Below are 12,324 nucleotides of genomic sequence, written 5' to 3' on the forward strand. Positions count from 1 at the left end.
TAGAGAAGACAATTCCAGGTACAACAAACACACCAGGGCACCATCCATGGTCACCTTCACCGCCTCACCTAGACAACGTCTCCTTTTCTCAGCATCTTTCACAGCAACACCCCAGATTTTCTTCTCTGTAGGATCAAGTTCTTCCATATCTCAACACCACTCGCATCCAGAAGTGTGGCAGATCTCAGTGCCAGTGATGGGGCAGCTCTGCACGCAGAAGCAGAGGAGGCAGCAAGAGCTTTCCAGGAGCTGAGGGATGCTCTCCAGCATAACCAGCTGTTGCCCACACACAGCCTACAGATCTTTGCTGTCAAAGGGCCAGGGTCCAGCCAGAATCAGACACGCTCTTGATGGGAAAAAGAGAGCCTAAATATCAACCCAATGCAGATGGGTGTCTTTTTCTTGTTTGTTTGTTTAATTAAAACTTGCTTGAAGTGACACATAAAAGAAGTGAAATCCCAGGCACAGCTGACGCACTAGGACAGATTTATATTTAGAAGAATGACCTAAGTACTCGATCAACAGGAAAGAGATGGAAACTTTTTTGGCCCTGTCCAGAAGAAGAAAAGAAAATCAAAAGAAGGGCAGCCACTGCCACCCATTACTACCAAGGGCAACATCCACTGGCATTTTAGCCTCCCAACTCTCCACTTTTATGCTGAATTCAGCCTTTTTTTCCCCAATGCACAATCCCAGTAAACAACATTTACAGCCCATGTAAAGACCAAAGCACATCATGTGCATTCACAAGACAGCTGGCATTATTTATTTTTTTTTAAATTTAGTGCTTACTACTGTCAGTTTTGTTTTCAACAGGACAATTAACAATGTGTTAGTACTTCAGCATAACACAAATATACAAAGGCGATCTAAAAAAAGCCATTTCCAAGTTTTGCAGACTGAAGTTTCAAGAGAGAAAGCAGAGCATCAACAGAAAATATAATCCCTCAAAATCTGCTGCTTCTTCTGCTGTGTTACTCATTCGGGAGCTTTTAGTTCAGAAGTCAGAGATGTGCTTAGCTGGATATCCGATTGTTTGCTGGGCCTCATCCCAAATTTCTCTAACATTACTCACATTTTTCTGTGCAGGAAGAGGGATGACAACTTTATGGCAAAAGGGAGGCAGAAGCGTTTGCAGCACTACGTAGGAATTATAATGGTTAGGCTCAGACCCCAAGGTCTGAATGGTTCTCACATATCCCATCCAGAGGAGAAAGAAATGAGGCTGATGCTTGGACTCCTCTGCCTTTGCACTGCCTGGGACCCAGGGATGAGCTGGGACCTGCCCTGGCCACCCAGGCAGGACTCACAGCGCCAGGCAATGGATGCTCAGCCCAAAGGATGATGCTCTGCACAGAAACATCCCTGCCGTGACCGGCAGCATCACCTCCGCCTGCCAGCCTCCCCACAGAGAATTACCCTCTGCCCCTCTGCCCTGCTTTCACAAGCCGAATTGCCTTAAAGCAGCTCTAAGCCAGGAACCACCTGCCCTTTCCCAAAGCAATCTCCCCTTCCCCCTCCAAGCCAGAGGACCATCTGATGCAGTGCCAGCATCACCGCTTTCTGGTCACAATCCCTTAAAAATTAGGCCAAACTGCAAATATTTTTATTCCTTTTATCCTGCCTGACTGCAGGGCAATCTGGGCAGAGTGATCTCCTCCTCCCCTTGCCCCCTCCCACGCACGTTTGAAGTGATTTCAGAGCCCATTTTTGGAGGCACGGGCACCATGACTGCGGAGACCACGGCTCAACCCTCAGACTGTACCTCTGCATGAGCCCAGGCAGCACTGATGTTCCGTGCCTCAGTTTCCCCCAGCGTTATCTGCTGGTACCTAAACCCTTTAGGACATGCATCCCTCTCCATTACCTAAAGGATGCATCTCTGCCTGCCTGCGCTGGGGTCTCCCATCATAGCCAGGTAGCAGGAAAACTGGCAGCAGGACAGCAAGCAGCTTTCCCCAGGGATGCCTGTAAGGCACGGGTTTAAAACAGAGGTCAACACACAGAGGTAAAGCCGGGACGGAAAGGTCAGCCCCGCTGCAGGGCAATTGCAGAGACGGGGTTAAACACTCGCCCTCCCCAAATCCCTGCTGCAGGGCCCTGCATTCCTCTGCTCAAACAGCGTGCTAGGCTAAGGCTTTTTTTGCTCACTGTTTCCATGCCTGGTCATGTCCTGCATCCTGGATTTGGTGAACGTTTTAATAGCTCCTATTAATAGGCAGAGCAGGAGCAGCACCAGCTGCTCTGGCCAGTCGCACCTCCGAGGAGCCGCAGGGCTGTCCCGCTGCAGGGCAAGGTGCTAAAACTCAGGCAGAGGAGCCAAGCCCGCTCACCCAGCAGCTGAAGCAGAGATTGAGAAGCTCAGTAGCCTTCAAACTCCTCGGTTCAAGGGATTTCAGGCACAGCCTTGCAACAGGATTTTTCTCTGCTAGATAATTTCAGGCGCTGACAAAAGGATGCTCTCATACGGTCCCCAAATCAGCCGGCACCGCAAGGCAGCTGCGCTGCAACTAGTGCAATGCCATGTGCAGTGCCAGCCGCGCCCACACCCCGGGCCAGCGTGGAACGGCATGCACACCCCTTGAAAACATTTGGGATCTATCCTCCGTGTCAATTTTTACGCATGCCCTGGAAAAACACCTCCCATTCCCTGCAGGTCCGAGAGCTGGGATGCGCTGGAGAGCACAGCGTGTTCCCCTGGGACCCGAGCGAGTCGGTGTACCTGTCCCTGTCACCGGAGTGGAGCTGCGACCTCGTTCCACAGAACCTTACCAGGCGCTGCAAGAGTCCAGATGGACTGTCTGGCTAATTGAGTTAATTAAAGCGTTTTTCGGCAGCAATTAACTTTCAGGCACACCGCTCCAGAGCAGCTCCAGCTCTCTCCAGGGAGCACAGGCCACACCTCGGGAGCAGCAGGAGAGATGGAAAAGATTACTTGGAAGCACTCACTGGTGGCACCGAGGTGTTTCTCAGCAGCGTTTGCTGACTCTGAGCAGCTTACGGAAAACCCCAACCAACAAAACCCAAACCCCCCAGAAAACCCCCAAACCTTCAGGACAGACTCAGTGTGGAGAGTCTGTCTCAGGCAAGGCTGCATCAGATGGATGCCTGGGAGGGGACCCACCACCCCGATGTCCCAGTCCCAGAGCATCTTTCCCCCAGCCCGGCACAAAGCAGGCACAATAAACTCCGGGAAACCAGCAACACTGCCCGTAACTCTTAGGATGATAACCTGGTCAAGGCCAGAGCCGGCAGCATGAGCTATCCTTTTTGCTGACGAGGTAGTCGCCATCTCCCAGGGACAGTAAATACTTTGTCCGCAGCCCTGCCCAGAGATAACCAAGCAAAATGCTCGTGAAGACCAAAAGAAAGGCTGGCTTTGTGGCCGCTGCTGTTTTGCTCCCCGACAAGCAGGACAGCTGCCGCAAAGCACTGGAAAGACGACACGTCCCAGGAAGCTGGTATTACAAAAAAACGAACCACACACCACCAGAATTAAAAAAAAAACACCCAAAGAAACAATCCACCATGTTGCCAGGGACCCTGCTTTCATCTCCATTCCCCAAAAAACCTACTTGTCCTCCTCTATCCGAGCAGATGTGGGGTTAGTGCCTACAGAGTACCACCACTCATCCAGAGGCTGCTCCAATAAATTTGCAGCCAACAGCATCCATAGCCAAGGAGGAGCCAGTGCCCTGGAAGACAAGCTGCGGGATGCACCCCCACTATCTCCTCCTCTTTTGCAGGATGTGCCCCCCCATCTTATCTTCTTTTGCTGAGTGCAGCCCCTCACATCTCCTCCTCCTTTTGCAGGATGCCCCCCTGCCTCCTTCTCCTTTTTTTGCAGGATGCACTTGTGCATCTTTTTTTTTTTTTTTTTTTTTTTGGACACCCCCCTCCCCCCCCCACACACAATTCCAAAGCTTATGAATTGCAAGGACTGGTTGCTCCCAGGCCACATGCACTGGGAACTATTCACTGTGCTTTCTCACGGGGAGAGAGAAGAGCAATTTCCAAGGCTCGGTTTGCATGCACGCTGCCGGCTGGGAAACGCTTCTCATGCTCATGCTGGCGGAGAGCAACCCCACCCCGGCACAGCTAATCTGATGGCAGGTTTTCAATGCGGCAGCCAGGATGCGAGGGGCTAGGGAGGGAGGCTGGCGAGGGGGGAAAGAAAGCAAGGAAATGCCACAGAGGTGAGGACGCATTTTCTGGCCGGCCGAAGGCTTGTTTTGTTTCCCTCCCTTCAGCTAGCTGCCATTTTCCGGAAGCTGGATCAGTCACAAAAAAATAAAAAGTTTCTCTTTGTTTAATTATAGCTGCGGTAGCCCTTGTGCCGAGGGACCCAGCATCTCCCCCGGCTGCTCTGGGAACGGATGCGAATGAAGACAACGGCTCAGCAGCAGGGAATAACACAGGAGTGAAAGCTTTAACGTCTCCCACAAAGACACAACCCGAGCTCAAACAGACTATTTTTACTCCCGGAGGCCTGAGAGACCTGGGAGACTTTGATCTCAACTCCCTGTGCAACCACCACGTTATTTATTCAAATTTCTGCTCTTTTTCGCTCCCTTCCTCCACCCTTTACCTGGCGTAGGTGTCTTCTAGACAGACAACTCCAGCATCTTCTCCCAGCGCGCTGAGCGCACCGATGGATGCTCCAGCCAGCCCCAGTGCTTGCTGAAGCCACATCTGCACCGACACCAACCCGCAGCCAAGAGGTCCAACCGAACCCACCCCTGGCCTTCCTCCAAATTCAACCCTCCTAACTCACCGTCACACAGCTCGTACTGCCCCGGCCAGCCCCAACATTTCTCGGGTGCAACACCACCAGGCTGGCAGCCCTGAGCAGGACATGCCGTGGGTCACCATCACAGAGAACCACTACAACTGGCAATGAAGCCAGCAGCACCCTCGCTGAGCTCGCTGGCAAGCTAACGGCAGCAGCGACTGTAAAACATCTCCTGCCTCGCTTTTCTCCACTGACCGAGCCGGGGACGCACCATTGTTCAACTCCAAAAAAGCCTTTTCTGTTCCTAAGGAAACAGCCAGCGTCGTTCAAACGAGGCCACACACCAAGCAAATGCCTTCCCCCTAGAAAGATGACCTAAAGCACTTAATGTGGGCACAGTCAGGCTGGCCAGGCATGAAGGGAGAAGGGCGGCTGCTGGATTTGTCCCTGGAGAGAGAGCTGGGGAGAGGGAAGCGGTAACTTTGCATGGGGCTCATTTGCAGTGTGAGACGAGCAACCCAGCCTAACAACTACATACCACAGCCTTGTTTCCTTGCCGTGTCGAAAGGGTGTTTTCTGGAGTCAGCTAGAAAACATCTGGTTTTGCTTCGTGGCAGCGATCTCCCTTCTTGAAAATGATGGGATGCTCCCCAGGCCAACCCTCCCGTGAGGCAGGAGAGGGGGCAGAGGAAGCAATTTCAGAGCCTGCAGAGAGCTGTGAAAAGGAAAGGCGGAAAGGCTTTCACATCATCATCATCTTTTTTAGTTTTATTATCATTATTATTACTACTATTGCAACTTTCCTCCTGTTATTGAACAGGACTGCAAACCAGACAGGCATTACTGTGCCTCCAATCTGTGCAAAAGCATCAGAACCGTGAAGAAACACAGACAAGAGAAAAAAAAAAATAAAAATCACTGAGCCACCTTCTGCCTTTGCCTTTTAATATATACAGGTTTGAGGCTATGAAGTTGCTTTCACATCCATCATCCGCACATGCAGACAGCGTGCGTCAGCCAAGGTGTCGCCGGCAAAGAGGAGATGGGATGCAACGTGCACCGCCTTCCTGCTGATGGGTCTGAAGCAACACCTCGCCCCGGCAGAGCAGGAGCACCTATTCGCGTAGGAGCACGCAGGAACGTTTAGCCCTAGGACTTGCAATTCGTTTTCTTCTATCGGTAATGAAAGCGTTACGCTCCCCAGCAGCCCGCTGATACACCAGCTGGGAATGACTACCTCTTGTCACCAGAAATAAACCCTTGCACAAACCCAAATGAAATCAGCAGGTTAAAAATAGAAATATCTTGGGTGGGGGGCACTGGCCAAGGGGTTCATAATGGAGGAGCAGCAGACTGGCCAGCCCATAGACAGTGCTAGGTTTCCACCAAAAAACAGGATTAAAGACAGTAGGTGTTGCTTGTGGGACACCAGTGATTTCTTCAAAAAACATGCAATCCACCCAAACTGTCCATCTTCCTAGCAGAGGGAAAAACCGTGAATCCAAGGATAAGGATGAAAGAGTGGGAAGATTTACAATTGGCTCTCTGACTCATTAAAAACTAACTTTACCCTGGAAACACCGTCAAGACGCACAGGGGAGCGTGGCTGCCTGCTGGACCTGCAAACTGCCCCGAGCAGCAAACCGTTTTGATGTGCTCCTGCATCCTCCTGTTGCTGCGAACCATGGGTACACGTCCCTCTCCATACTCCCACGCTTTTCGTTGTGAGCCCACGGAAGCAGAAATACACTGAACTCACTCGACTCCAAGGACCGCTGAGAGAAATTAAGGACCACGGGAGGGCACAGATGCCACAGGTATCCTCCAAAATTATCCCTCAGCGTGGCTCTGCGGATGGTTGCAGTGTTACTGGAACTAGGACATCATTCGAGCATTAAATGAAACCCAGATGCGACCATCTGACCTGCTGGGAGCAAGTCTCTCCGCCTCGTTTAGAAAGCCAAGGCTCTGCGCTGGAAAGAAAGGGGCTTGTCAGGACATGCATGTGCCCACTGGAGGACCTGCTCCCCATCAGCCACAGTTACAGGTCCTGCAAGTGCTTTCTCCTTTTTTATTTTTAAAAAACAAACATTATTTATGGCCACAAAGTGAGCTCAGGCTGCAATTCTCACTTTTGAAGTTAATAAACCCTGCAGCTTCATAATTAAGAAGAAAGGCCGTCCCTGCATCCCCACACCTCTCATTCGGGTCCTTTAGGGAGAGAAATCGGAGCCAGAGTTTCGGCTGCCCCTCCAGGGTTCGCTCCCAAGTCATGCCTGTGGTGGGCGGCAGGTTTTACCCCGTGCCAGCCCCGAGAGGTCCACACGCTCCCTGCCCCAGCCAAGGCTGGCACAGCGCTTTTGACATCCTCTAACAATCACAGCCCTGTGCCCAAACGCTGGCCCCTCGGCAGGGTTAATGCGGGATTGTTCGCGCTGTGCTTGCAAGAAGTGAGCAAAAGCAAAGCATCCTCTGCTCGCGCGGGGACCAGGAGCGCGCCCTGATGCTGGAGCTCAGGCGCTGTGTGAATTGATGGGGGACTCGTTTTGTGGGTTTTAAGCTGAAATCTCATTCTGCAAATTTCAGGGAGCAGCCTGGATGGGTCCATCAGCCAGCGCTGACAGCGGAGGTGCCTGCCATGCCACAGCGAGGGCCGGGCACCCCAGACAGCACCCAGCTTTGCAGCCGCACACCGCTCTTGATAAACACCTCGCTGCAGCCTTCACCCCCCACCCCAGGCTGTCCCTTGCAAGCCCACGTAAAAACCCCTGCAACAAACCCACCAGCCTGGCACCGGGCCTGGGGTGTTACCACAACACGAGGAGCACGCTGTTTAGCATCCACAGTGACATGTGCATGATGCTACCGAAGCCACCTATGAAAACTGATGTGTGCCCCTCTCCCATCACCTCCAAGAGGTCCCAACCAAGCAACTTTTAAGAGCAAACCAGACCAAAAACTCTGCAAGGGTCAAACGCTGAAGAACATTTTGCTATATGTATTGCAAGGTATATACATTAATAAGCACAAATACATCTTCCAGCGGGTTGATCCCCCTCCTTCAAACCTGGCTCATCACTGGGGAAGTCAACTTCTGGCTACAAAACTCCTCCAAGAGCTGCCATCCCCCCTGCTCAGGGAAGCCCTCCACCACCACGGGCCCCGCTGCGTGATGCTGCTGCATGCCCAGACACCCAGCCAGGCCCACCCTTGGTTGAGCAGCATCACAGCCAACCCTGCCAACCCAAAGTACAATCTCTGCAGGGACAACAAACCTCTGACCTGCTGGAAACCCATTGCACCTCCTTACCATCTCCTGAGGAGCTTCCAGGGCAGTCTGCAAAGCTCAGGTTTTTTCAAAATGAATTTTGGAAAGGAGAAAAAAGGCAGGTGCCAAACCAAAGGTTGAGAGACTCTGAAGTGAGGTTATTTGCATTCATTTCTGTTCAAGCTGCCATCAGAAATCCACCCACCAAACCAGAAGGCAATGCAACTTTCAGACCTCTTGAAAATAAGACGACTAAGGAGGATGCAAATTCCCCTTCATGTCCTGACCTCTACAGCTGCTAGCTCCCTTTGCGCAGACAAGCTTCTGTGATGAAAAGCTTCTTGCCATATTTAAATGTTTTTCTCATTTAAAAAAAATGCAGTGTCTAAACCACCTCCTTAACATAGATACAAGCTCTTCTGAACAACCCCACCAGGCTAAAATAAATATTTTGCTTCACAAATAGTTTTCCTCTCATAAAAATGAAAACATAATTAGGATGTCAAGCACAGAGGCAAGCAATGGCTGCAATCACTCCACACAGCACCACGCCGCTCAGACTTTATTTGATTAAAAGTAACAACACTGCTATTTTTGAAAAGCACACTCTCTTCCACAGCCCGACTGGAGTTATTTTGGAAATACATATACGGAAAGCTGGCATCTTTGCCAGCAAAAAATCCCCACCCAGGAGGACATGCGTTCAGTGGAGGCTGCAAGTCCATGGCACGGGGCACCAGCAAGCATCACGGGCAACTGCATCCTTGCTGCTCGCGGCCAGGGTCAACGGTTGAAGCTTGCCATAGGAAGAGCACAGCCACCCTGGGCGAGCATCTAACTGCTGGAAAGGGTGAGGGAGAAGGAGAAATGAGAGAAAAAGGAGAGAAAAAGCACTACTGGAGATGTCGAACGAGGGCACCCATGCAGGGTCTGGTACCAACACTGTAACATGGGAGCTAGAGCCGGGACGCGACGCAAATATTCAGAGCTACAGGACGTCCCGGGAGGACATGTTTCTCAATATCAGGGTCCGTTTTGGGTTTAGGTAAATCTAAGCATCCCGTTGCTGCAGTCAGGCACTAGGAAATAAAGGATGAGTTCTTCCAGAGTGGAGGGGGATGTTTTGCTACCTAGGCACAGTTGTCAACACAACACGCACCCCTCTCCAACTTCTGCCCAAGCTGCATTAGCAGCCATAAATTAATTATTGCAAATCTCAGGTGGTGTTAGCCAGGAAGGGCTAACCAGGGTGGTGATGGGTTTCCTCAGCATCCCCACTGCCAGAGCACAGATGCTGTGCTGGGCATTTGCATGTCCTCTTGCATCCCCACCCCGCTTTACACCCCTGGGTCCACAACAGGGACAGAGGCACAAAACTGCGTCACGGTCACCACTGTCCCCCTATGTACCAAAGTTGCTCCGAGTAAAAGTACCACAGAGGCACCCTTGTGGCTGAGGTGTTTACACCTGAACAGCTTTATAGCCAGGGACCCCAAAAAAACCCCAAATGGGTATCCCAGTACCAGAGCCCGAAGCTGCAATGTGTCACCACCGCTTTGTGCCTCCCCGCAACACACCTCCTGCCCGAGGCCACCTCTCCCACCGTCCCGCGAGCAACCCCGCTGCAGCCACGGCTGCAAACCAAGCCTTGAATAGCGTCCCTTGCTTGCAAAACACCCCGCGGCCAGGCAGCCAGCAAGGAGCAAAAAGGTCAGCGACCCCGCGACACCGGCAATCCCCAGCCGGCCAAACCCTCCTGGAAAATAAGTGTCAGGCACAGCCGGTGCAATGCTGTTAAAAACCTCCCCAAACTTCCAGGGAACGTCCCACCCGGGGCTGATGAGATAAGAAAGGAAAGGCAGGCAAGGCAGCCCGGCCTCGGCCAGCCCCAGCTCCAAGCCACCCCCACGGGTTTACGGGCCAGACACAGCGGGAGACGCCCGCGCACCATCCGCGCAGCGCACCCCGGTGCCAGCCCCCGCCGCCAGCTCGGGGCTCCCCACCGGGCGCTGGGGTGCCGACCCTGGGATGTGCACCCCCGTCCCCTCCCGGCGCTGCCGGCAGAGGCTGGCGGGGCCGGGGTGCACACACGCGGTGCTGGGGGGAGCCCCCCGACAGCGGCCGGCGCCCTGCGGGGCACGGCAAAGTTCCGCGCAGCGGCGCTCCCCGGGGCAGCGGGAGCGGGGCTCGGGCGGCTCCCCCGCTGCGCCCGCCGGGCTTCCCTGCCTCCGCCCGCGGGGCTGCACACCGGGCGGCTGCGCGCTCGCTGCCCCGGCACACGCCGGCCGGGCGCCGCGCACGGCTCCCGCACGGCTCCCGCACGCACCGCCCGCAGGCGCCCACTGCGCGCCCGCACAGGGAGCGCGGCCAGCGCCGCGCACCGGCCCCCCGCAGGGCTGGCACGGCCCGCCCGCCCCGCGCAGCCCGGGCCGCTCACCGGGAGCCGGCAGCCGCTCGGTCCCGGGCGGCACCTCCCGCCGCTCCGCTCGCTCGCTCGCCCGCCCGGCGCCACCGCCACAAACTTTTCCCCGGCGGCGGGGCGGCACCGGGGGCCGCCGGGCGGAGGCCGCGGGCGGCGGGGGGGCCGCTCCCGCTATGGGTGCCCGCCCCCGCTCCCCGCCCCTGCCGGCAGCGCGGCGCTTACCTGGCACCGGCACCGGCACCGGGACCCCGCTCCGCTGCCGGCTCGCGCCACGGGCCGCGCGCGCCGCCGGCCCCGCGCCCGCGCTGACGTCAGGGGGCGGGGCCGCCCGGGCAGGGGGTGTTTGGGGCGGGGGGGGGGGAGTTGAGGGGCCGCGTGGGAAGGGGCGGGCGGGCGCGTGCGAGGTTGGGCGCGTGCCGCTCCGGGCGCGTGGAGGGCGGCGGGGGGGAGAGGAAATCGATCTGCAAAGCACGTGTGCGGGGGGGGGGGGGGGGGCGAGGGGCGAGGGCAGCCCTGCGCAATGGGGAGGGGGGCGTCCTCGTGCGGGGGCGGCGCGGGCCTCGTGCAACACGCGTGTGCGTTCGGGCCTCGGGGCGGACACCGAGGAACTCCCCCGCGTCCGTCACCGCTTCCAGGCAGGAGGGACAGCGGGGCGCTGGAGCCCCGATCCCTGCAGGCGCGGCAACTCCCGTATTTTATGTATTTTTTTATATTTTATTTTTGCATTTTGGGGCCGCGTGCGTGCTTGCTGCGAAGCTCGCTGTGCTGTGCCGCACCCCTGTGCCACCTCTGGGGCTGGAGCAACTCCCCCACCCCGTACACCTCTCCTGGGATGGAAATTCCTGCGAGAAGAACCAGAAAAGGAGGAAAACCTTAAAAGAAAATCAAACTTTCCTCCTGAGAAAGCAACAAGTGTTGCACCACAATTTCTCGAGTCAGCCACGGTTGGAGAAGCTGGCTTCGAAGCTTGCAGCAACTCCGAACCCCTGGCAACCAAAGCAAACCCGAGGCTTTGTGCTCGTTAACCACCCCCACCCCCACCCCCCCCGACTAATTGTGCATCCCACCCCGGGCTGGGGTAGGAAATGTGGTACCAGGAGCAACAAACCTAGCAGGTCGGGACTGGATGCAACGTGCAGCCAGAGGTGGTGGCCACATGTCCCATCACGGTGGCCAGCTCGTGTTGGAACACCCCTGAGAGAGGCAGCTGAGCCAGAAATATCGGGGCAAGCGGGTCCTGTGCGCAGGACGGTCCAGGCTGCGCGAGCCACCACTCTTCCCCCCCCCCCCCCCCCCCCCTTTGTTTTTTCCTGGGTTTAATCAGGATCCCATGATTAAATTTCCTCTTCCTGGTGCTGGCTCCTCCTGCACCCAAACTTCCAGCTCCACAGAAGGGGCCGGGGTTTTCGCCAGGGTGAGGTGCAAGCAGGGCTGCGTGTCCTGGTGCAGCCGAACCCCCTCCGCGGTGTCAGCCAGGCTCCCCGGCCTCATCCAGCCCCTTCCCCGGTTTCGTTTTGTGAGCACAGGCGAAACGAGCCGTACAACCACTTCAAAGTGCTCTCAGGAGCTGTTGCTGTTTTGGGAGGTTTGGGAGTTTATCAAAGGGAAGCTCCCCACAGCCAGATCGCCCGGTTTGCTAATTGCAACGGGGCATTTTCATCGCACTTTGCTGGTGCAAACGGTCCAGGTGGCACCCACAAATGCCCAGCTGCTGGCAACACCGGGGGGCAGCTGCGCTGGGTGCTGCTCCTGTGTGGGTGGCGGGTGCTGTGCAGGTCCTGGGGTGCTGCTCCTGTCTGCACCAAGCCTGGGCGCCCAGACCAGGGTGCTCCTGTCCCTCTGCTTCTGCACGTGCTGTGCAGAGCTGCCATTACCAGCACTGTCTGAGCTGCTGATTGATTT

At 55.5% G+C, this 12,324-nt stretch overlaps 1 protein-coding gene across 5 annotated transcripts in view; it reads right to left on the reverse strand.

Annotated features, from left to right (window-relative positions):
- Positions 1–10,743, reverse strand: part of SH3BP4 (SH3 domain binding protein 4) — a 37,371-nt gene extending 26,628 nt beyond the window's left edge. The window contains exons 1-2 of one of the 5 annotated variants that reach the window (XM_080400688.1): positions 10,645–10,743; positions 5,271–5,447 (exon numbers count right to left, since the gene is read on the reverse strand). The gene's annotated coding sequence lies outside the window, so the exon portion shown is untranslated. The other 4 variants (XM_080400689.1, XM_080400691.1, XM_080400690.1 and 1 more) reach the window with 4 other exon arrangements.
- Between the last annotated feature and the right edge of the window lie 1,581 nt (positions 10,744–12,324).

This window comes from Falco punctatus, assembly GCF_963210335.1.
Source record: "Falco punctatus genome assembly, chromosome: 8".
Taxonomy (NCBI): Eukaryota; Metazoa; Chordata; class Aves; order Falconiformes; family Falconidae; genus Falco; species Falco punctatus.